Source organism: Zalophus californianus, chromosome 11 (genome assembly GCF_009762305.2).
Source record: "Zalophus californianus isolate mZalCal1 chromosome 11, mZalCal1.pri.v2, whole genome shotgun sequence".
NCBI lineage: Eukaryota > Metazoa > Chordata > Mammalia > Carnivora > Otariidae > Zalophus > Zalophus californianus.
In genome coordinates this window covers 461,889-485,291 of record NC_045605.1, presented here as the reverse complement: position 1 = coordinate 485,291, position 23,403 = coordinate 461,889, and the positions used below count along the sequence as shown (strand labels likewise).

The 23,403-nt window shown below is 38.6% G+C and overlaps 1 protein-coding gene across 3 annotated transcripts in view; it reads right to left on the bottom strand.

Moving 5' to 3' along the window:
• The window catches only part of CEP126 (centrosomal protein 126), a 96,360-nt gene that overhangs the window by 54,382 nt on the left and 18,575 nt on the right, over window positions 1-23,403 (bottom strand). The gene's annotated exons all lie outside the window — the stretch shown is intronic.

Genomic DNA, 23,403 nt, shown 5'->3' with positions numbered 1-23,403 from the left:
TAAAAACCAAAAACTAATGATGTACTGTATGATGACTAACATAACATAATAAAATAAAATTTAAAAAATCTGAATGCAGAAAATAGTTTCAAACTCATGATTTGTTATATAATGATATTTTCATTATTTCAAAATCTACTTACTTAGAAACAACAAATTTTAAATTAAAAAAAAAGGCCCTTAGCTAAGAATTTTATCTTTATATGTGGCAATTCCAGAACCTTATCCAGGCCATTTGCAAATAAGGGAAGGCTCTTATTTCTAATTTCTCACAGGCCTGCATGCATGTAACCACCTCCCAAAGCCTGCTGTGGAAGAATTCTTTACTAAAAAGCTACACTATTTTCTGGAATGAGAAAAATTAATTCATTGGTGAAAGAAGCAGCTTCACAAATTATAGGGCAGTCAAGTTAATACTGTAGATTTTTCTTCTTTTATTTTTCATTTTTTTTAAAGATTTTGTTTATTTGACAGAGAGAGAGAGAGAAAGACCACAAGTGTGGGAGCAGCAGAGGGAGAGGGAGAAGCGGGCTCCTGGCCGAGCAGGGAGCCCGATGCGGGGCTCGATCCTAGGACCCTGGGATCATGACCTGAGCTGAAGGCAGACCCTTAGGTGCCCCTTTATTTTTCTTTTAGATTAAAAGTTTAAAATTGACTATATATTAAGTCTGAACTATGCTAGAAATCCATTCAATTTACATAAAAATCTTGATTTCCACCTTCTCTTGAAAATCTGCAAGATTTGTCAACCCTGAACTCCTATCCACACATGACTACAAACATCTGCCCATAACCTTTACCAGTCCCTATTTTTCTTAACTTTCCTATTTCATTTATTTCTGACTGCCTGGGTATTTGAGTTCATGTTCTCTAGTTTCAACTGTTTCAAAAAATTAATTTTGTTTGTGGAAAACGTGTGTGTGTGTGTGTGTGTGTGTGTGTGTGTGTTTTAATAATTATTTTCTGGACAATGAGAAAAATGAAGAAGGAAGCTGGCAACTCACTAGTTAAGAAACTGCTGAGTGGTTCTGCTCTTTGGAATGTATGGGATTGAGAGGTGGTAGATAAGAACTCTTTGATATTTTTAGTGTCATGGGTTACTATTAACTATCCTTCCAAAGACCTTCACTGGCTGGAGCATTATTCTCATCTAAATAACTCAGATTTAGGGAACTACAACTCTGAGAAGTAGGGTTACAGATCTTCAAACAGTCCTACCCTGTGGTAGGTAGGAGATAGTGCTGTAGTACCACAGGTAGGCATGCCCAAATAATCTCCTTCAAGAGTCCCCTCAAGGCAAGACAAGAAGCCTGCTTTCAGCACTTGATTCAACATAATACTGGAAGTCCTAGCCAGACCAATTAGGCAAGAAAAGTAAATAAAAGGCATCCAAAATGGAGACAAAAAAGGTAAAATTATCTCTGTTCTCAGGTGACATATTATATGTAGAAAACTTTAAAGGTTCCACAAACACTGTTAGGACTAGTAAATAAATTTAGCAAAGTTGCAGGATACAAAATCAATACATAAGAATCAGGTGTGTTTCTATATACTAACAATTAAGAATCTAGATAGGAAATTAAGAAAGCAATCCCATTTACAATAGCATCAAAAGGAATAAAATACTTGGGCAGAAATTTAGCCAAGGAGGTGAAAGACTTGGACACCAAAAGTACAAAACATTGCTGAAATGTTTTTTAAAAACACACATAAATGGAAAGACATCCTATGTTCATGGATTTTAGACTTAATTAAAAAATCCATCTTAAAATTCATATGAAATCTCAAGGGACCCCCCCCCCCAAATAGCCACAACATTCTTGAAAAAGAACAAAGGTGGAGATCTCATACTTCCTGATTTAAAAACTTACTTCAAATTTATGGTAATCAAGGTAGTATAGTACAACATAAAGACAGACATATCAGTGGAGCAGATTAGAAAGCCTAGAAATAAACCCTTGTATGGTCAAATGATTTTCCACAAGGGTGCCAAAACCACTTAATGAGGGAGGAACAGTCTTTTTCAACAAATGATGTTGGGAAAACTGGATATCCATATGCAAAAGAATGAAGATGGACCCTTACCTTACAGCATATGCAAAAATTAACTCGAAATAGATTGAAGACCTACTAAAACTATGAAACTCTTAGAGAAAAACATAGGGAGAAAGCTTCTTTGGATTTGGCAATGATTTCTTGGATATGATGTCAAAAGCATAGTCAACAAAAGAAAAAATAAATCGGACTACATCAAAATTAAAAGGTTTTATGCATCAAAGAACACTATCAAAAGTGAAAAGGCAACTGAGAGAAGAGACAAACGTATTTGCAAATCATATATCTGATAAGCAATTGATTCGGGAATATATAAAAAAACTCTCACATTTGGACAGTAACAAAAATAATCCGCTTCAACAACAGGCAAAGGACTTGAACACATATTTTCCAAAGAAGATATACAAATACCAACAAGAACATGAAAAGATGCTCAACTTCACTAGTCATTTGGAAAATGCAAATCAAAACTTCAGTAAGATACCACTTTATACCCATTAGGATGGCCATTATAAAAACAAAACAAAACAAAAAACAGAAAATTACAAGTACTTATGAGGATGTGAAGAAACTGGAATCCTTATACATTGGTGGGAATGAAAAATAGGCAGTTTTTGTAAAAAGGGTATGGTGATTCCTCAAAAAATTACTTAGAGTTACCATATGATCTGGAAATTCCACTTCTGGGAATATACCCCAAAGACGTGAAAGCAGAGGCTCAAACAAATGTTTGTATACTTAAGTTCATTAACAACATTGTTCACAATAGCCAAAAGGTGGAAATAACTTAAGTGTCCCTTGACAGATGAATAAACAAAATGTGGCATACACATACAATAGGATTAAAGAGCAAGGAAATTCTGACATATACTACAACATGGATGAACCCTGAATACATTCTGCTAAGTATAATAGCCAATTGCAAAAGGACAAATACTGTCTTTTTCCACAATTATATTACCTAGATTAGTCAAATTCAAAGACAGAAAGTACTAAGGTGGCTGCAGGGCTGGGTGAAAAAGGGTATGGGGAGTTGAGTGTTTAATGGATATAGAATTTCAGTGGGGAAGATGATGGTGACAGTTGTACAACAATGTGAATGTACTTAGTACCACTTAAGTGGTATGCTTAAAAATGGTAAATTTATGTATGTTTTATCACAGTAAAAAATAAGAATCCCCCCAGGTCTTTCATACTGAGTACGTTTCCTCAACCTTATATAATGTACAATGCAAGTGTAGCTTTAAGTTCCTTTATCCAACCAGATTGAACCCCTGTGCCCCTCCACAGTGAGACACAATTTATCAGCACTGTCCACTAGAAATAAAACATAAGCTATAGGGGCGCCTGGGTGGCTCAGTTGGTTAAGCATTTGCCTTTGGCTTAGGTCATGATCTCAGGTTCTTGCTCAGTGGGGAGCCTGCTTCTCCCTCTTCCTCTGCTGCTCCCCCTGCTTGTGTGCTCTCTCTGTCAAATAAATAAATAAAATCTTAAAAAAAAAACCTGTAAGCTACATATGTAATTTAAAATGTTCTAGTAGCCACCTTAAAAAAAACCAGTAGAAATTAATTTCAATATTTTATTTACCTTATATCAAAAATATTTCAAAATGTATCAACATAAAATTATTAGAATTTTTTATATCCTCTTTGTACTAAGTGTATTTTCATATCTTGGTTTGGATTAGTCACATATTAAGTGCTCAGTAGACACATGAGGCTAGTGGCTATGTTAATAGACTAGAATCTCTAATGGTAGGCAGTGTGGTTTTGTGAAGGAAAGGCTTTTAGAGAAAGGCAAAGACTTGAAGACAAGGAAACCAGGTTAAAAACTAAGAAGGCCTTTAAAAGGATTCATATAACTCGGTAAATAGTTTTCCCTTCGATTATAAGAAAACATATAGTTGTCAATTTTATGAAATTTTTCTGTTTTTATTTATATTTTTTAGATTTATTTATTTATTTGACAGAGAGAGAGAGAGAGAGTGAGCACAAGCAGGGGGAGTGGCAGCAGAGGCAGAGGGAGAAGCAGGCTTCTCTCCAACCGGGGACCCTGATGTGGGGCTCGATTGCAGGATCCTGGGATCATGACCTGAGTGGAAGGCAGACGCTCAATGACCAAGCCACCCAGGTACCCCCCAATTGTTTTGTTCTTAAATAGAATTTACTTTACTGACTCTAATCCAGTAGTTTTCAGTCTGGGACATTTCCCTTTCACCAGGAAATTGTCAGAATTGACAATTCTGACAAATGACAGAACTGGAGGAGTTCTGACTGTTACAATAATTAGTGTGGGCTATCAGGCTTCAGTTCCCCAGGACCAGGGATGCTAAGTGTTATATAATGCATGGGACATATCTACCCAAGAAAGAATTATTCTACTCCAAAAACTAAAGGTTCATCCACTCAACTCTTTCAGTAAAGTGTGATATCCCCCTACAGCCTGCGTGGTGGGATCCTGGAGAACGGTGGACCTGCCAGACACTGATACTGCTGCTGCCACACAGGCAGACTATCAAGGGGACTAATCCCAAAATTCTGGGCAATAACTAGCAGCAAGCCCCAACAACACTGGGGATGGCTATAGGGTCAGCAGATGTGGAGAAATAACAGCAGGTGAACAATTAGGGTGGGAGGTAAGACAAAAACCTGCTTTCCTACTCCTGGCCTTGATTTCCACTAGATTAGAGGAAGGTAACCTTTGAGGGAGGAGGAAGGCAGAGGTTTAAGTTACACATGAATTTTAAGACACCTAAATTGGACATAACTATCAAGAGAGAATTGGGAGTTGAGAAAAGAAAAATAAAATATATGGCAGACCATTCATTTGTTTTAATGCAGCCTTTGAAAGGAGATAAAACAACTAAATGGAGGCATTAGCTGAGTATTCTGCTTCCAGGGAGGTGGCGGGGGCTAAGGTGCGCTGGGCAGAAGCTGATCGAGTCACTCAGTAAGTTCTAAATTCATATGCTCTCACTTGAGGTTAAGATGGCAGTGTCAAGGGTACTCAAACATGAGTGCACTACTATGGTAGCTCATCTCCAAAGACAGTCGCCAATGAACCAGGATTATGTAGTCCTCTCTGCTTTAATCAGCCTGGTCCTGTGACTCTCTACTAATCAACAGAACTTTATAGAAGTGATGCTAGATTCGAAACTTTGCAGCTTCTAACTTGGTCTGTGGCATGCTTGCTCTAGGAAAAGCTAGACCGATGTAAGAAGTTTGGTGACCTTGAGATCACTACGCTAAGTCCACGCTAGCTAAAGGGAGAGGGAGCATGGGAGGAGAAGCCTGGCTACCCTCCAGCTACCCTAGTCACCCAAGCCCAAGCCCAAAGCATGTGACCGGAAGCCATCTTGGATGTGCAGCTCAGCAGCCCCTTCAACACCACTCACAGCAGAAAGCTCAGTGCGGCAGCAAGACACTTCCAAGTGAGCCACTGAACACACAGAACTGTAATAAATTGTTGTTTGAAGCCACTACAGTTTAGGGTGGTTTGTTATACAGCAGTAAATGACCAGAATAACTTTCAACCAGTTTTTTCCCCAGTTAATATTTATTTAGTGGGGATGGGGACAAATCTTTTTTTTTTTTAAAGATTTTATTTATTTATTTGACAGAGAGAGTGAAAGAGCACAAGGAGAGGGAGCAGCAGAGGGAGAGGAAGAAGCAGGCCCCTTTCCGAGCAGGGAGCCTGATGTGGGACTCGATCCCAGGACCCTGGGATCATGACCTGAGCCGAAGGCAGATGCTTAACCATCTGAGCCACCCAGGTGCCCGGGGGACAAATCTTTATTAATAAAAATTATTTACTTTATTTATGTTAATTATAAAGGATTTATTAATCCACTTACTATAGATGCTTTTCTAAGAAAATTTAGGGGGCATAGAGGAAGTTAGTATTTGATAAGTATTCTCAGTAAACAACATGAGGTCATGAATTCAGTTTCAGAGTATCAGTGACACTACCAACACAGACAGCTGTCATCTTTATGTCTCACCATTGAGAGTGCAGCAAGGAATTGTACAAAACTACACTTTTTTTTTTTAATAGAGATGTCTGTTTCAGGTTTTTTTTATTTTTGTATTTTTCTTCTAAAGTACCATTTCACTGGTGATAAGAACAATTCACATTTATCTACTTAGATAAGGAGGAAATCTTAGCTGGTATGTATTACTGATTTATTTTAGTGATGCCTCCCAGTAATCCTTACAGGCCCCCCTCCACCCCGGGGAACATGCTTTCTTTGAGGGCTGATATGGAGCTAACTCTAGACAAAATTATGTACCTGTGAATTGGCTTGAGAAATCCAGGGCTGACTAAACGCTTAAGGGAATTTGTTAAATAATGATTATGTAAGCCTTTGTTCAGTTAGATCTCTTACCTGAGTCATCAAATTAAGACATTGAACATTTATGTGGAGTATGACACAAAAAAAGAAGCAAAATTTATTCGTTGTTTAGAATCTCAAAACAGGCAAAATGAATGAATAACCATCCCATAGGTATTGTAAAGAGATCCTGAAAAGATTCCAGTGAGGAAGGAATAACAATAAAAAATTTGTTACACATTCTCCATTATTACTTTTATATGAGATAAAATTTTGATGTTCACAATGGTTTTATATTAGAAAATGTAAAACAGTAAATGTGTGAGGACTTGTTACAGTTTGAGCACTTACAAGACAAAAACATAGTGAGAAAAGAAATGAAAATTATTAAAAAAAGAACCAAATGGAAATTTTGCAATTGAAATTATAAAATCTGAAATAAAAATTTTACTAGTAGGTGAACAGCAGATTGCGGATATCAGAAGAGAATCAGTAAACTTGAGGACAGATTCACAGAAATTACCTAACCTGAAAACAGAACAAAAAAGATAGAGAAAAGAATACATAACAGCTTTAGTGACCTCTGGGTCACTAAATGATAAGTGGTCATTATTATGTGTAAGTGTACAATATATGTGGAACTGGTGTCCCAGAAATAAAAAAAAAAAAGAGAGAGAGTGAGGTATAAAACATTTGAAGACTATGGCCTAAAATTTCCCAAATTTGGTGAAAAAATATTAAACTGCAGATGAGAGAAGCTCAGTGAACTACTAGATAATTATTAACAACACAGACCTAGGCAGATTTTAGTCAAACTGCTGAAAACAAAAGATAAAAATAATATTTTCAAAGTAGTCATAGAAAAGACACATTATATATGGAGAACAACACTCCCAGTGAGAAGCGTGGAGGTCAGCAGACAGTAGAATGGCATTTCGATAGTGCTAAAGAAAATGGCTGTTAACTCGGAATTCTATATTCAGGGCAACTATCTTTCAAAAACAAAAGCTAAATAAAGTTATATAGGCAAAAACTGAGAGTGTTTTTGGACTGTTATGTTATGTTATGGACAGAATCCTGCCCTGCAAGAAGTGCCAAAGGAAGTTCTTCAGGCTAAAGGGAGCTGACCCCAGATGGAAACATGGACCTACAGACAGCAGCCAACAACACCAGAAACAATAAATATGTGGGTGATTGAAAAAGAATATGTTCTTCTCTTTGTCTTACTGGTAAAAAGACAACTGAGGGTTTAATGCAGAAATTACAACACTGTATTGTGAACTTTATAACATGCAGATATAAAGAAATTCATTAGCACAAAGGATGCAGCATGGGGGTGGGACAGACAGAATTATAAAGTTGAAGGATCCTTATATTTATGTGAAATGGTCCAGTTATAACTCTAAATAGTTAAGAATGAATACTGTAATCCCTAGAGGAGCCACTAAAGAAAAGTAAAATTGAATTTTTTTGTGTGTGTGACTAACTCAAAGGGACGCAGGAAAGAAGGAAAAAACAAGAGGAAAAATAGAGAATGGCTAGAAAACAAATAGCTAAACGATAGACCTTCATCAAACTGTTTTAGGAATTACTAGATGTCAATGGACTACACACTCCATTTACAAGGCAGAATCTTGTTTTTGGGAGACAATTCTCTATAAATATTTCATATTTGTGCACAGCTCAGGTTCTCTGAATGAAGGCATTCACAGCCAGGTTAGAGGTGTTTGTATAAAGGGACACTGCAGGATAGTTAAGCTGAGAGAGTGCTCCCATCCTAGAGGCTGGGGAGTAAAGATAAAGGTCTCCCCTTCCCTGCCCCAGAGAGCTCTTGGATCCCAGAGTAAAGGTAAGGTTTCTTTCTCTCTGGAGAAGAGGATGGGCAGCAGCCATATGCAAGATCAGAGTTTCCACAGTTCGTGGTTCCTAGACTGTAATGAACTAGTTCCTACTCTGTGCAGGAACCATCTGGCCCTCGCTGCATCACCCTCCGGGGACTGGAGTTTAGAAACTGACACACAATACGGCTTTGGCTGCTGCCTTTCCCACGACAATCCACAGTCTTTGTCTTTGAATGAGGGGGTTTGCTTTCTTTCAGCCTGCCACAACATAGATGAAGTCGTGATAATCATTAGCTTGCATGTAGGTCAAAATCTCAGATCCTTTGCAGTTCTGCACAGTTTCTGATTTAGCACTTGCTATACTGAATATAAAGTAAGACCCAGGAAGACCTCCATAAATACAGAGAGGTTGAAAGCAAAAGGATGGAACAGTAGAAGACATTTGACTATACTAATACCAAAGTAGGCTTTAAGACAAAGAGTGTTACCAGAAAGGGAAACAACATTTCATCATGATAGAAGGGTCAATTCATCAGGAAGACATAAAAATCATAAGTATGTCTACACCTAGTAAGAGACCTTCAAAATACATGAAGCAAACACCAGAACTAAAGGGAGAAACTGATGAATCCACGATTATAGTTGGATACTGTAACATTTCTCTCAGTAATTGATAAACAATCAGATAAAAATATCAATAATACAGAAGATTTAATATCAGTAATACAGAACAAAACTATCAACTACCTTGACCTTGTTGATAGTTATAGAACTATTTATACCCAACAATTGCAATGCACATTCTTTTTTTAAGTACAACATAAGAAATCATATATTGGGCCATAAAACAAATGTCAATGAATTTCATAGGACTTAACTCTTCCAGAAGATGTTCTCTGATCAAAACAGATTTAAATCAGAAATCAATTATAATATCTAGAAAAGCTCAATAACTGGAAATTAAAAAAAACATTTTTCTAAATAAGCTACAGCTCAAAAAAAAGAAATCAAAAGGGAAGTAACAGGATTTTAAACTATATGAAAATGAAAATGCAGCATACCAAATTTATTAAGTGCAGTTTTTCAGAGGGCAATTTAGAACCTTAAATGTCTATAGTGGAAAAGGAGAAGTTTAAAATCAATGATTTTAGGGGCATCTGGGTGGCTCAGTCGTTAAACATCTGCCTTCGGCTCAGGTCATGATCCCAGAGTCCTGGGATCGGGCCCCACATCGGGCTCCCTGCTCTGCGGGAAGCCTGCTTCTCCCTCTCCTGCCCTGCTCCCCCTGCTTGTGTTCCCTCTCTCGCTGTGTCTTTCTCTGTTAAATAAATAAATAAAATCTTTTAAAATGATTTTAGTTCTCACCTTAAGAAGCTGGAAGATGTACAAATTTATTCTAAAGTAAGAAGAAAGGAACAATAAAAATAAAAGAAGAAACTAATGAAACAGTGAACTAAAAAATAGAGACCACACAGACTAAAGTTGTGTATGAAAATTTTAGTAAAATTGATAAACTCCTACCAAGAATGACGAATGAAAAAAAAGAATAATAAAGAAAAAAAGCAAACAAAAATGATCACTATCATAATGAAAGACAGGTTATCACTACAAATACCATAGGCATTAAAAGAATAATATTAACAACTTTATGCTAGTAAGTTCAACAACTTAGATAAAATGGACCAATTTCTTGAAAGAATCAACTTACCAAAATTCACAAAGAAAAATAAAATGTGAAAAACTCTATCTATTAATAAAATCAACTTATAATTAGCAAGCTTCCTACAAAGAAAACTCTAGGTTCAGATATTTTATTATTCTCTTTTGTAAAACATTTAAAGGAGAAATAACAATCATACAACCTTTTTCCAAACATAGAAGTGGAGGAAACACTTCCCCAACTTATTTTATAAGGTCTGTATAACCCTGATTTCCAAACCTGAAAAAAATATTATAAGGAATTTATAGACCAACATCTCTCAGACATTACACAAAAATCCTCCACAAAATATTAGCAAGTAAAACCCATCAGTTTATTAAAAAAAACCCCATATCATTACCAAATGGGAGCTACCCCTGGAAGGCAAGGGTGACTTGACATTTCAAAATTAATCAGTGAAATTAACCACATTGACCAAATAAAGAACAGGTATATGATAATATTCAATGCATGTTCATGATAAGAACTCTCACCAAACTAGGAATGAAAGGAAACTTCCTCAATCCGATAAAGGCATCTACCCAAATCCGTAGCTAGCAGGAGAGTTAACAGTAAAATAGTTAATACTTCCCTCCAAAGGGACAGAAGGCAAAAAAGCTCACTCATATTGCTTCTATTCCTCATTACACTGGAGCACCTAGAAAGTTCAATAAGGCCAACATAAAAATAAAAGGCATATCAACTGGAAAAATAGATGTTAAATTCCCTTTATTTGCTGATGATGTGATTATACAAATGGAGTATGCTAAGGAATTTAGAACTAATAAGTGGATTTAACAAGTTCTCAGAATACAAGGTCAATATAGAAAAATCAATTGTATTTCTATATATAACAATGGAAAATGAAATTTAAATAAATCCATTTACAACAGCATGTTGTAATGAAATGCCTGTTACATAACAAAAGACATGTAAGAACTTTCCAATAAAACCCAGAAAATACAGCTAAGAGAAATTACACACACATACAAAGAGGACATAGGAAAGGAGAAATGTACTATGTTCATGGATTTCATGTATTATAAGGCTCAATATTGTTATGGTATCAATTCTCCCTAAATTGATCTGTATGTTCATCACAATCCCACTCAAAACCAGGCAGGTTTATTTGTATGGAAAAGCAAAAATACCTAGAACAGGCAAAACAATCTTGAATTAAAACAAAACTGGTGGGTATGTACTACCTTATTTCACTATAAAACAGTGGTTCTCAACTGGGGGCAATTTTGCCCCTTTCCTTCTCAGTAAACATTGGCAATGTCTGGAAACATTTTTAATTGCCACCACTGGTAGAGACCGGGATGCTGCTAAACATCTTATAACATACAGGTAGCCCCCCATAACAAAGAATGATCTTATCCAAAATGTCAGCAGTGCTGTTGACAATTTCTGACATAGTGCCACAATAGTCAAGGCAGTGTAGTATCGGTATAAGAATAAACAGACCGTTGGGGCGCCTGGGTGGCTCAGTTGGTTAAGCGACTGCCTTCAGCTCAGGTCACGATCCTGGAGTCCCGGGATGGAGTCCCGCATCGGGCTCCCTGCTCAGCGGGGAGTCTGCTTCTCCCTCTGACCCTGCCCCCCTCATGCTCTCTCTCTCTCTCTCTCTCATTCTGTCTCTCAAAATAAATAAATAAATAAAATCTTAAAAAAAAAGAATAAACAGACCAATGGAATGCAGAAATAAACTCTCCACATATGCTGATTTTTGAAAAAGGTGGCAAAGCCTCTAAATGTAGAAAGGAATTTTTTTTCAACAAATGCTGCTGGAACAACTAAATCGACTTAAAAAAAATGAAACTCAACCTTACATAATACCACATACAAATAATTTAGATAGATGATAAACTTAAACCTAAAAGCTGAAAGTATAAACCTTCCAGAAGAAAACACTTCATAATCTTGGGGTAGGCAAAATGTCTTAGGGAGTACAGAAAAAGCACTTAACTACAGAACAAAAAATTGACTAACTATACTTCATCAAAACTTAAAACTGCTTTTTGAAAGATTTCACTAAGAAAATAAAAAGGCAGGCCACAGATTGGAAGAAAATACTTGCAATATATATTTGACAAAGGAACTATATCCAGGATATATATAAAAAAAAAATCTTACAACTCGAAAAGAAAACAAATAATCCAATTAAAAATGGACAAAATAGGGGCACCTGGGTGGCTCAGTCATTAAGCGTCTGTCTTTGGCTCTGGTCATGGTTCCAGGGTCCTGGGTTCGAGCCCTACATCGGGCTCCCTGCTTGGCGGGAAGCCTGCTCTTCCCTCTCCCACTCCCCCTGCTTGTGCTCCCTCTCTCGCTGTCTCTCTGTCAAATAAATAAATAAAATCTTTAAAAAATGGACAAAATATTTGAATAGAGATATCAAAAAATCACATAAAAATCACTAATAAGGGAAGTGCAAATTAAAATCATTCATACCTATTATATGGCTAAAATTAAAAAGAGTGGGAAAGTTATGAAGCAACTGGGAACTCATGCACATGTACACTGCTGGTGGGTAAAATGGTCAGTCCTTTCAGAAAGCTTTTGACAGTTTCATATATGGAAAACATACATGTGCCCTACGACCTAGCAATTCTACCTTTAGAAACAGAAATTTGAACAGTGGTTGCTGAGGGGTGGAGAGTGCCTACAAGGGATTTGAAGGTATATGCCAGGGAAAGATAATGACAAACCACGGAGTTTGAATAGAAGTGAGAATACAAGAGAGAGGAATGAAGAAGAAAGGGTGATAAGAGAAATGGACTGGGGTGGGGGCTTAGAACTGCTAAACTCAGGTTACTAGAGGAAGTGACATGGAGAGATAGGAGGTACAGATCGGAGACCGAGATTCCCGAAATTGAAATTTTGGAGGTGGAGGAATAATTGGTAGTAGCTGAGGTGAGATGCCACTGAATGGGTGAAGTTCAAGAAAATGATGGGTCACTATGATGGATGGATGATCTATGAAGACACTGAAATTACGAAGAATGGTCACTGGAACAGTGGCAGGGAGGCAAGAAGAGACAGGTGCTAAAACTTTCAAGCAATGACACAGAGGATCTATAGATCACTGTAATAATGAGAGGTAGTGATAAACAGTATAGTTAGCATATGTTTTTTAAAGGAGCCTGGGGACCAGGGCACCCTCTGCCCACTCTGGCCCACACCCACTTTAGCTCTGGCTATCCCACCAAGGTAGCCACAGCGTAGATTGCCCTGGGACCCCCAGCCCATGCCAGCCATAGCTCCAGTCACCAGCCAAAGTCACCCAGCATGCACAATCTACACAAGGGACCACGCTACACAACACCATTCCTTCAGGTTTAGGAAAATTGGATGTTCCACCTAATTCAGAGAAACAAACACAGAAAGTCAAGCAAAATGAAGACAAAGGAATATGCTTCAAATAACAAGACAAAACCTCAGAAAAAGAACTAAATAAAATGGAGATAACAAATCTACCTGATAAACTGTTCAAAGAAATGGTCTTCAAGATGCTCAGAACACTGGAGAGAAGAGTGAACTCAGTGAAAACTTTAACAAACAGAAAATATAAAAAAGAACCAATCAAGAATCAAAGCATGCAGGGCGCCTGGGTGGCTCAGTTGGTTAAGCGACTGCCTTCGGCTCAGGTCATGATCCTGGAGTCCTGGGATTGAGTCCCACATCGGGCTCCCTGCTCGGCAGGGAGTATGCTTCTCCCTCCGACTCTCGGGCTATCTCTCATTCTCTCTGTCAAATAAATAAAAATCTAAAAAAAAAAAAAAGAATCAAAGCATACAATAGCTGAAATGAAAAAATACACTAGAAGGAATCAACAGTAGATTAGAGGATGCAGAAGAATGGATCAGCAATCTGGAAGACAAGGTAATGGAAAACAAAACACCCAAGCTGAACAGCAAAAAGAAAAGAAAAAGAAAAGACAGGTTAAAGCATCTCTTTAACAACATCAAGCAAATAAATATTTGCATCATAGGGATCTGAGAAGGAGAAGAGAGAGAGAAAGGGGCAGAAAGCTTATTTGAAGAAATAACAGCTGAAAATTTCCCTAACCTGGGGAAGCAAACAGGCATCCAGGTCCAGGAAGCACAGAGTTCCAAACAGGATGAACCCACACAGGTCTATAGCATGATGCATAATAATTAAAATGCCAAAGATTAAAGACCAAGAGGGAATTTTAAAAGCAGCAAAAAAGAAGAAACTAATTATGTACAAGGGAAACCCCATAAGGCTGTCAGCTGATTTTTTTCAACAGAAACTTTGCAGGCCAGAAGAGAGTGACATGATATGTTCAAAGTGCTAAAAGGAACAACCCTAGAACTAAGAATACTCTACTTGGCAAGGTTATCATTCAGAATTGAAGGAGAGATAAAGAGTTTCCCAGACAAACAAAAATTAAAGGAGTTCATCACCACTAACCTGGCCTTACAAGAAATGTGAAAGGGACTTCTTTTATTGGAAAAGAAAATGCCATAATTAGAAGAAAATTATAAAAAGAAAAAATATGAATAAAAGGAAACACACAGTAAAGGTTAATAGGGCAATCAATCACTTGTAAAGCTAGTATGACAGTTAAAAGACAAAGGTAGTAAAAGCAATTATATCTAAAAAATTAAGAGGACTCGCAAAATAAAAAGGATGTACAATATGACATTTACATAAAACATGGAGAAGGAAGTAAAAATGAAGTTCTTTTACAATGTGTTTGAACTTAAGTGACATCAACTTAATATAGACTGCTATATACTTAGGATGTTATATATGAATCTCACAGTAACCACAAGCCAAAAAGCTATAATAGACACAAAAAATAAAGAGAAAGAAAGCCAAGCATAACACTAAAGAAAGTCATCAATCACAAGGAAAGAAAGCAAAAGAAGGACAGAGAACTATCAAGACAATCAGAAAACAATGAACAAAACAGCAATAAGTACCTATCGATAATTAAAAGTCAATGGTCTAAATGCTCCAATCAAAAGATATGGGGTTCTCCAAGGGAGAAAGAGGATTGAGGAGTGAGGGTTCACTGCCTCCTCGTTGTGCTGTGGGGCCAGTTCTTTCACAGGGGAAGATTTTATCACGTGTGGAGATCCATCTCCCCTGCCCACCAGTGTCAAGAGCATATGATCCGTGCTGAGCTGCGGGTGTAGCTCGAAGGACTAGAAGCTGGAGTTCTTGGGGAGGAAGGACAGATCTCACCATCTCCAGTTGAGGACACATTTCCATTCAGACTAGTCACATTTCAAGGGCTCAGAAGCAGGCCTTGGCCAGTGTGGCTGGAGCAGCCTGGGGCGTGCCATGTAAGATGCAGCAAAAGGACAGTTCTCGCCAACCCGTGGCCATCCAGGACAAGCCTCCTAATAAAAGTCGAGGTGGGAGTCTGGGAAGATGGTGGAGTAGGAGAATCCCCTACGCTCACCTCATCCCACAGACACACCTTGGTAACAGTCACCGCAGCCAGTCAACTAACCTAGAAACCCACCCCAAGACTGGCAGAAGTGACTCTTCACAGTTAATGGTAGAGAGGAAGCCACATCAAAAAGGGTAGGAGGCCCACAGGTACATGGAGGCACATGGAAAGATGCTCAACATCACTCCTTATCATCAAGGAAATGAAAATCAAAACTACAATGACATATCACCTCACACCTCTAACAATGGCCCAAATCCAAACTGCAAGAAACAAGTGTTGGTGAGGATGCAGAGAAAGGGGAACCCTCGTGCACTGTTGTTGGGAATACAAATGGGTGCAGCCACTCCGGAAAACAGTATGGAGGTCCTCAAAAAGTTAAAAAAAGAAATATCCTATGATCCAATAATTTCACTACTGGGTACATACCTAAAGAAAACAAAACACTTGGGGTGCCTGCATGGCTGAGTTGGCGAAGCGTCTGCCTTCGGCTCAGGGCATGGTCCAGGCGTCCTGGGATCAAGTCCCGCATCGGGCTTTCTCCTCAGCGGGGAGTCTGCTTCTACATCTCCCTCTGCCCCTGCTCCTGTCTCTCTCCCCCTTTCTTGCTCTCTCTCTCAAAAAAATAAATAAAATCCTTAAAAAAGAAAGTAAAACATTAATTCAAAAAGATATATGCATCCCTATGTTTATTGCAGCATTATTTACAATAGCCAGGATATGGAAGCAACCTCAGTGTCTATCGAGAGAGGAATGGATAAAGATGTGTTTGTTCTCCCTATCTATCTATCTATCATCTATCATCTACCATCTACCATCTATCTTTCTATCATCTGTCATCTATCTATCATCTATCATCTATCATCTATCTATCTATCATCTATCATCTACCATCTACCATCTATCTTTCTATCATCTGTCATCTATCTATCATCTATCATCTATCATCTATCTATCTATCATCTATCATCTATCTATCTATCTATCTATCATCTATCTATCTATCTATCTATCTATCTATCTATCTATCTATCTATCATCTTTCTATCATCTGTCATCTATCTATCATCTATCATCTATCATCTATCTTTCTATCATCTGTCATCTATCTATCATCTATCATCTATCATCTATCTATCTATCATCTATCATCTATCTATCTATCTATCATCTATCATCTATCTATCTATCTATCTATCTATCTATCTATCTATCTATCTATCTATCTATCTATCTATCATCTATCTATCCACACACACACACCCCACAGACAGTGAGATATTAACCATAAAAAGGAATGGGATCTTGCCATCGGCGACAACACGGGTGGAACTACAGAGTATAGTGCTAGGTGCAATAAGTCAGACTAAGACAAATACTGTATGATTTCACCCATATGTGGAATCTAAAAACAGAAGAAACAAACAAAGCAGAAATAGATTCGTAAATACAGAGGGCAGGGAGTGGGCAGATGGGCAAAATGGGTGGAGGGCAGGGGGAGGCACAGAATTCTAGCTATGGAATCAGTACGTCACGGGGATGGACGGCACAGCAAAGGGAAGAGTCAGTGCCACTGTGACAGTTGTATGAGGACAGACGGCAGCTACAGTTGTGGTGAGCACAAGGTACACACATGGCCAATCATTATGTTGTATACTTAAAACTAATGTAACACTGTGTGTGTCGACTACACTTCAATGAAAAAAAGTTAAAATAAAAAGAACTGATGGATTTTAAAGAAAAGAGAGCCATGGTTAAAAGTGACAATGAGGAGCAGTAATGACTCTTCATGCGTCATCCTTTGTATCTATCAAATACCTACTAGTCTATCGCACTTTCCACAATATCACCCTCTAATTCCCTCTCACATTTGTTTAAAGATGTTATTTATTTATTTGACAGAGAGAGAGCGAGCACGAGCAGGGGGAGCAGCAGAGGGAGAGGGAGAGGCAGACTCCCTGCTGAGCAGGGAGCCCGATGCGGGGCTCGATCCCAGGACCCCAGGACCATGACCTGAGCCCAAGGCAGACACTCAACTGACTGAGCCACCCAGGAGCCCCTCTCACATTCTTTACACAAACAAAAATAGAGAATCTGTTACTTACCTAAAAATTACTTGCATCTATATTTATCTCAATTTGAGTTCTAGTAAATTTCTAATACAATCACGTCTTCAACTGCTTTGTCTCACTGTTCTTTTTGGGGGGTAAACACTTTCCATGTCTGCTCTCTCTCCAAAGGCACTATATTTATGGGTAATTGTTTATATAACTGAACTGACTTGTGTCTCCTGGACAGGGGATACAACAGGACTCTAGGGACTGATTTAGACAGAAGATTTGGGAGAAGGCTGCCGGCAAAGCGCAGTTCATCACTGCACAGAGGATGAACGGTGGGAATGGAATAAGAACAGTACTCACTCATTACAAGTGCTCATTAGTTTATACCTATTACCTTGCTTTGGCCCACAACAATTCTGTGAGTTGAATGAATGAAAAAACGAAGTCTCAGAAAGGTTACAGTTTTTCAAGGTCACATAATCACTAAATAGAAGAATGGGGAGTCTAAACAACGCAGTCTGACTCTTTCTGGTTTTTCATCACTTTAGTACAGACTGTAATGTGTGTCTTCTCTCTAAGTCATCTCTATCCCCAACATCCACACATAAAACAACTTTGTCTTCCCATGGGACCCTAAGCTTACCTTTATCATAGTATTTTTCTCGCTCAATTGTAATTATCTATTTAGTTTTCTGTATTGCTTATTAGACTCTAAGTATCAAGAAGGATAATGTCTGTGTCAGCACATAACATAGCGCTTGAAACAAACATATCAGGAACTACATAGAATTGCTGAATAAAAGAATTCATTCATTTTTACCGTCTCTCTCTCCCATCTGACTCTAAATTTAATGAGTACAGGGACTAAAATTTTAAATTCTAGAATTTCTGTGCCTAACACCAAGCCTTGCACCTGAAAGATATTTAATAAATAATTGCTGAATGAATGCCTGACCATATGTCAACTTCAAATATAATCAGAGCACTTTTAACAGTGGTTATTTATTATTTTGACTTACTATTATCTGCCGGGGATATAACAGTAAGCAAAACAGATGTGGTCTATGCAGTTATTTATAATCTAATGAAGCAAGCTAACAAAACCAAGTAACAAAGAATTACTGATTGTTGTTAAGTGCTGTGAAGTAAAAAAAACTCTAGTCCAAGATAGAAAGCCAAGAGAACTCACTTTAAATAAAGTGAAACAGGGAATATTTCTCTGACATTAAGGAATATCTCTCATGACATTTAAGATAAAAAATTCAGAATAAGGCCAACCATGAAAAGAAGTGGGTGGGGAAAAGTGCTCTAGGTAGAAGAAACAGCATGCCAAGGTCCTGAGTTGGGGGTGGGGGAAGCAGGGAGAGAAATTAGCATTTTGAGAAAATGAAAATAATACCAGTTCAAAAAAAAATAATACCAGTTCAGCAAAGTTTGAGGCAATGAGGAATAATGACTCTCTAAAGTAAACACGTGGTGTTTCCTTTGCTATAACCAGAGAGTGATTTTGATAGTGAGTTATCATCACTATTATCTCATATTGTTCTCTGGGCTCAAATGTATAGAGAAAGTAATAATAATTTCACACAGTACTTTCTAGACCATAGGAAAGAAAGTATGTGTTAGATTGAATAAAATTAAACCAGGGATGGAACGTGACCAAGAAGTTTTGCTCCTAAACTCAATGATAGGCCTAATAATAAAAAAGTTTTAATAAGCAATTGTAGAGATGATTGATAAAGTTCTTTCCCTAGTTCCCGAGCTCCCTTTATGCTATTATGTGCCAGGCACTATGGGAAATGTTATGGACTCGAAAGACCTGGTGACAAAAACAAGATAGCTTCTCTGCCATTGTAGGATTCAGAATTGGGAGAGTATGTTGCTGCTTCCCATTAACCCTGGAATTAGCCTTTCTCACAGAAAAATGGTCTGTCTTAGCAACTTAAAAAAACTCATTTACTTATTTTTGAAAAATAAAAACTACATATTTAAGGTATACAACATGATGTCTGTATATATGGATACATTGTGAAATGACTGCCACAACCAAAGTTGTGTGCATACCCTTCTCCTTCCCATAGTTACTTTTTTTTTTTTTGGTGGTGAGAAAACTTGCAAGTTTCATTATTAATTACAGTCACCATGCTGTACATTAGATTTCCAGAACTTACTCATGTTATAGCTGAAAGTACCCTGTGATCATTACGTCTTCTTTTCCCTGCCACCAACGCCTCCCACTGCCCCAGCCTCTGGTAACCGCCATTCTACTCTGTTACTATGAGTTCCACTTTTTTTTGGATTCCACATATAAGTGAGATCATGAGATACTCGTCTGTGTCTGGCTCATTTCACTTAGCATAATGTGCTCCAAGTTCATTCATGTTGCCACAAATGGCAGGATATCCCGTTTTTCTTAAGGCTGAAGCCATATTATATGGTGTATATATCTCCCACATTTTCTTATATATTCACCTGTTGATGGACATTTCGATTGTCCTCTGATCTTGGGTACTATGAATAATGTACCTTAGCAAATTTTGACGGGTGTGTTTAACACATACAATTGTTCCTCATGAAACATGTACGGCACCTGGGCTAAAAGTGAGCCCCTGCATCAAATGATGGCACGTGTCAAATCGTTTGTTCTGGTTTCCCAGGAATTCACAGCTATGGAATATCAATTTATCTGCTGGAAATACTGTCGGAAAGTGAAGAAATAACTGTCAATGGCAACAACTTTAACAGCAGAATCCACTCGTAGTAGTAAGAGTTCCTGAGGCCACAGGACACACAGGCAGAGTTGGAAAGTTGGCCTTTGTAATGTAATTCTTTTTTCTAGATGGAACTATATTTCAGATTTAGGTAGCTACAAATTTCTAGAGATATAATCTTTTTTTTTAGATATGATCATATGTAAGTTTAAAAACTATATTTTGAGATAATTAGAAATTAAGTTTAGAAATAGGATATCACTCCAATTAAAAAAATACAACTGGAGGGTGCCTGGGTGGCTCAGTCGGTTAAGCAACTGCCTTTGGCTCAGGTCATGATGCCGGAGTCCCGGGATCGAGTCCCGCATCGGGCTCCCTGCTCAGCAGTGAGTCTGCTTCTCCCTCAGATCCTCCCCCCTCTCATGCTCTCTCTCTCTCTATCTCATTCTCTCTCTCAAATAAATAAATAAAATCTTTAAAAAAATACAACTGGAGAGAAAGTAGTTTTCAGGAATAAAGCATACCATTTTAAATAAATAGTAATACCAATAGTCTATGAGAAATAAAATTAAGCCCAAGAATATACTGTCACTTTTCACTGCCTGGCAAAGAAACATGTGCCACAAATTGTCAATCCTACACTTGCTAACACTTACAATCATCTGAAATCCCAAAGACCTATATTGAAAACCACATTTCTCTTGATTGGAGAAGAAAGCAAGTGAAAAGTTTAAGACAACGCTTAACACACTATGGGAGGAAAAACACCCAAACAACAAAGCTGTATACTCCAATTTGCCACCCAGACTTAGGAATGCACATACTACACAGGGAAACTACAATAGTACCTCATTTCTTTTAAAGACTGAGGTGTTAGCCAAAATAAACATGCCAATATCAATTAACTAAAGTTCATAAGTTTTAATCATTAGAGAGTTTCTCAGGTTCTTATTCACATACATTTTCTCAATTTAAATTCAATAAGCCAACATATATTACACCATTAGTTTTTGATGTAGTATTCAATCAATTCATTAGCTGCATATCACACCCAGTGCTCCATGCAGAACGTGCCCTCTTTAATACCCATCACCAGGCTAACCCATCCCCCCAGCCCCTCCCCTCTAGAACCCTCAGTTTGTTTTTCAGAGCCCATCGTCTCTCATGGTTCGTCTCCCCCTCCTATTTACCCCCCTTCATTCTTCCCCTCCTGCTATCTTCTTCTTCTTTTTTTTTTCTTAACATATATTGCATTATTTGGTTCAGAGGTACAGATCTGTGATTCAACAGTCCTGCACAATTCACAGCGCTCACATAGCACATACCCTCCCCAATGACTATCCCCCAGCCACCCCATCCCTACCACCCCCCACCACTCCAGCTATATTCTTATCTGAGATTCAGTTCTAAGAAGATCCTCTATTTACTAGGTCACAAAGTATTAGAAATATAAAAGAAGAAAGGTTAAGGAGCTAGTTCCTTTTTTTTAAAGATTTTATTTATTTGAGAGAGAGAGAGTGAGCAGGGGGCAGGAGCAGAGGGAGAGGGACAAGCTGAGCACAGAGCTGGGCTGATCCCACAGCCCTGAGATCAGGACCTGAGCAGAAACCAAGAGTCCCCCCGGCCAACCCACTGAGCCCCCCAGGCACCCGGCTAAGGAGCTAGTTCTCAAAGAGAAATACTGGCATCAAAAAGAAACAAATTCTGCTTCAGGTAAGACAGAGATAGCCCCACTTTCTGTGAGTTCTCCCACTAAGTACAAACGCAAATCCTAGATATGATAGATTATGAAAAAATAAGAGGACTATAAACAGTGGAAAGCAGGAAGCAGACCAACTTGGGGCCATGGGGTGTGACCAACAACTTCAAATAGCCCATCAGTGGAAGCAGGCAGCAGGGACAGGTCAATAGGCGCATCCCCAAAACCAGCGGCAGCTGAAGCTTGCTCTCTGTAGCTCCGGGACGAGGAGAAGCCAGCCCTGCAGACAGCAGGGGAGTGTGGAGCCCAGACTTGCCCGGCTGCAACCTGCACCCCCAGGGCTCAGGCTGGAGCAGCACACTCGCACCCCTCGCTGCGGGCCACACGGCGCCCCCCCCCCCCCCCGCCCCGGTCCCCTGGAGGGTCCAGATGCAATGAGTTGAGTACCCAGCACTCCCCAGGAACAGTCCTGAGGCCGCTTGCACTGTAGCGCCCACTACTGCTGCAGTCATGGGGGCCCTCCTGCAGCCAGACGTCCACCTCCATCTGTCCTCAACTGATGCAGTGTCTGCTCCCACACTCCTTCCCCAGTGGGCACGGTGCCAGAGAGAGCGCACTAAAGCCGCCTGCTGAAGGAAGTTTCAGAGTCTCATGACATAATAGGACAGTGCCCAGGTTTTAACAGAAAACCACTTATTCCAAGAACCAGGAAGATCTCAAACTGAGTGAAAAAAGACAATAGATGCCAACCTCAAGATGACAGAGATGTTAGAATGATCTGACAAAGATTTTAAAGCAGCCACGATAACAGTGTTCAATGAGCAATTATGAACATGTCTGCAAGTGGAAAAATACAAAGTCTCAGAATAGAAGATATAAAGAACCAACTGAAAATTTTAGAACTGAAAAATGCAATAACTGAAATAAAAAACTCAAATTTATTAGGGGACTTGACAAACAAAACATGTCAGTTCTCCCCACACCAAGTAGATATAAAGGTAGAAGGCAATTCCTGTAAAAATCTCATTACAGATATAGATAAGGTTATTATCTATATCTCTTTACAGATATAGATAAGGTTATTCTAAATTTTATATATAAAGGCAAAGGGATTATAACACCTAAAACAATTCTAAAAAAGAATCAAGTGGGAGGAATCACTCTATGTGATTTGAAGACTGACCTTACAGCTACACAATCACAATTCCATCACTACACATGATACGGCGACAGAGTCACAATTCCATCACTACACGTGATACAGCGACACGGTCACAATTCCATCACTACACGTGATACGGCAACACGGTCACAATTCCATCACTGCACGTGACACGGTGACACGGTCACAATTCCATCACTGCACGTGACACGGTGACACGGTCACAATTCCATCACTGCACGTGATACGGCGACACGGTCACAATTCCATCACTACACGTGATACGGCGACACGGTCACAATTCCATCACTACACAGGATACGGCGACATGGTCACAATTCCATCATTACACAGGTTACAGCAACACAGTCACAATTTCATAACCACACATGATACAGCTACGTAGTCACAATTCCAT